At 35.0% G+C, this 2,925-nt stretch overlaps 1 long non-coding RNA gene across 1 annotated transcript in view; it reads right to left on the bottom strand.

Moving 5' to 3' along the window:
• Positions 1-1,176: 1,176 nt before the first annotated feature.
• Positions 1,177-2,925, bottom strand: part of LOC117100551 — a 2,675-nt gene continuing 926 nt past the window's right edge. The window contains exons 2-4 of the long non-coding RNA XR_004444135.1: positions 2,816-2,910; positions 1,670-1,739; positions 1,177-1,249 (exon numbers count right to left, since the gene is read on the bottom strand). This is a non-coding gene — a long non-coding RNA (uncharacterized LOC117100551). The remainder of the gene's footprint in view (positions 1,250-1,669; positions 1,740-2,815; positions 2,911-2,925) is intronic.

Raw genomic sequence — 2,925 nt, 5'->3', positions numbered from 1 at the left:
TTGGAGACGCTTTTTGTGACGAGTTTTGTCTGTCGTATAATGCGATCCCTTGCTTTTCGATCGTAAATTGCTATTTTAAGCCTCGTCTTATACGCGAGTGTTTGGGTAAAAAGGTGTTTAGTTTACAATTTGTTATTGTGTCCACACGTCAGCATACTGTTTTATACTGCACAGTGTGCTGCATTTTGTACAACGGTGACGACAAGAATCGGCGGCAAACTGGGTTTCGGTAAACTGGGTTCTCATGTTTTCGGTAAACTAAATTCGGCAAACTGGTTTTCGGCAAAGTGGACATAAACTCGGCAAACCGGGTTTCAACAAACTGGATTTCGACAAACTGGTGGGATACCGTGAGGACTGCCACTGAAAGAGACTTCTTGGCAGTGGTGGCGCCAGAGGGGCTGGGGTGCTATAGCCCTCCTGTCGGGGAAGGTTAGCCCCCCCGTCGGAGAAGACGATAAATTTTGTCGGGAAACAAATTTAAAAAAAAATTTACATGTAATATTCGTTTGGCCACCGTATTGTTTGTGTTAACTTTTCATCACAACAACAATAACAAAAATAATAATAATGATAATAATTCAATGTGACTAACTAAAAATAATTTGCTTTCTGTTATGACAAATGCTCATTTAGATAGCCTCATGATGATACATCGTGATAGGTGAAGCAACCTCGACCATGACAGCGTGGTTGACAGATTTCATGCAAAATTTCCAAAATATAGAAATTCACTTTCAAGAATGAGGTTTAAAAAAAAATTAGATGGTTACATTGCATACTCTTTGTTTCTTGCTTTATTCAAAATGTTTTGATTTTGGAAGCTGATTTCAACATTAGAAAGCATAGCCTACATGAAGTCATATTATAGTAACTCGATACCTAAATAAATGCAATATGCAATAAATTACAAATAAGTAATAAAAATTCGCCATAATTCATCAAATATCCCCCCACCGGGGGCCCTAGGCGGCCCCCTGGCCCCCAGCCAAGTGATACTCGATTCGCTCCACTAGCCCCCCTCCCGTCGGGCCTTTAGCCCCTCCGTCGGGCAGGTCCTGGTGCCACCACTGATATAAATTATATACGAACTTCATTAATGACGGTAGGCCAACAAAAATGTATATACTTACAGCACATTGACCTGTACACTCTACTTTCTGTATCGCTTTTTTATAAGGGAGTGTGACACCACAATTACGGTCGATTTTACTCGTGCAATTGTAGCACATGATGGCGTTTGTTTCCGCTGCAATATAAACAGAAATATTTATAAACATTTTGAAATAATTTTTTAATCAGTTATCGATTTAAAGAATTCTATTTAAGGAGAACACAGATAATAGACCTAATAATAGATTTCATACGAAAATAATGTACGTTTTTAAGACTTATAAAAAGGCCATTGAGCGATAAGGATTCCCATACAGATAATGAAATAAACAAGAGATAGAAACAAATTTATGGGGTGATTACTGATTGGCGAGAAAAATTACTTTATTTAGTTTTAATTATCAAAGGAAATCTGTTAATAACTTAAATAGAAATACAAAGTAATTGATGAATCACGACGTTTGATACGCGATTTAGCAAAATGCAAACAATCGAATTAAGTTTATAAACTACATCACTGTATAATGTTCAATATAAAAGTAAGTATTTTACTTACCAAAACATGTTAAAACTGCTATTATAACAAGGCAAGTATGGGTCAACATTTTGAGTCACGATATTCCAACCTATACACATAAACATTGATAAATAAAGATAAGATTATATCGTCAGTAGAAAATATGGAAAATTAAAACATTCAATTTCTGACGCTATACAAGTAAAACAAAAATAGGTTTTCATTGATTTACAGCAGTGGTAGCGCCAGCATTTGCCCGACGGGGAATCCGATGTTCCCGAGTGGGGGGGGGGGGCAATGCCGCTTAAAATATTTCGGATGTGGTCCAGAGAAGCCCCGAAAAATATGAAATTTTAGGATTTTCTAGGCTTTTTTAATCGACTTTAGAGTCTAATAATATGTAGAAAATACATTTGATTTTTTTTTCTCCCTAACAAATTGTGGTTTTTCTCCTCGACGGGGTAGGGGGAGGAACTCTTTCCGACGGTGCCCTATCCCTGCTTGCGCAACCCCTGACAGATCTTTTAGTACAAAAAGTAATTAATTCATAAATAGGCCTGAATAGATATCTATCTATAACATCTTTGCTTAAAGATCTGGAAAGAATGTTATATTTACTTATGTTACTAAGGATTTTGTTTCATATTCATAATTTTCAACTGAAAGCTAACAACGTACTTGCAAATACAAAATGATAAATTCAAAAATTCAATTGTTATTTTAAAAGTTTTTTATTTCAGCTTGTATCCTTAAAATTCTGGGATATGATTTGTCCACATTTCTTCGTAGAATCGAGATCGGATAATGATCTCGAAATAGAAAGTGCAGTGTACACAAAATGACATCATGCCACTAGTATACTAACAAACCTTGAAGATAAACTTGTTGAAATATTTATGAAATACTCTTTAGAACTGTTGTTTCACGACAACCTTTTTTTAATTGTTTTTATTTTAAACGATATCTATAAAGGATAATCCTACCATCTACTCCAGAGGATAAGGTATCGTAAGTTATTGCTCAAAAACAAGTTATTGGTAAAGTACAATAACCAACTTTAAGTCACGTATAAATAAATTCGTTAAATGCATAAATACAATAGGACAAATGGAAATCAAAATATCAAACCGATGTGTCAATTTAATTTTGTGGCCACAAATGATAATGATTTATGAAAAGGCTTACCTTTCTATTTAAATTGAACAGAAGTTTAAAAGCGAGCGATGATGAGCAGACTCCAAATAAATGACACTCTGCTTCTAAAATAAAGTGATTACTGCCTATGGAAGCAATGT

This window comes from Anneissia japonica, unplaced genomic scaffold, assembly GCF_011630105.1.
Source record: "Anneissia japonica isolate Jap-2015-1 unplaced genomic scaffold, ASM1163010v1 scaffold685_len2926416_cov193, whole genome shotgun sequence".
NCBI lineage: Eukaryota > Metazoa > Echinodermata > Crinoidea > Comatulida > Comatulidae > Anneissia > Anneissia japonica.
Note: the sequence above shows the minus strand (reverse complement) of the source record. Positions and strands in the feature narration are given on the sequence as shown.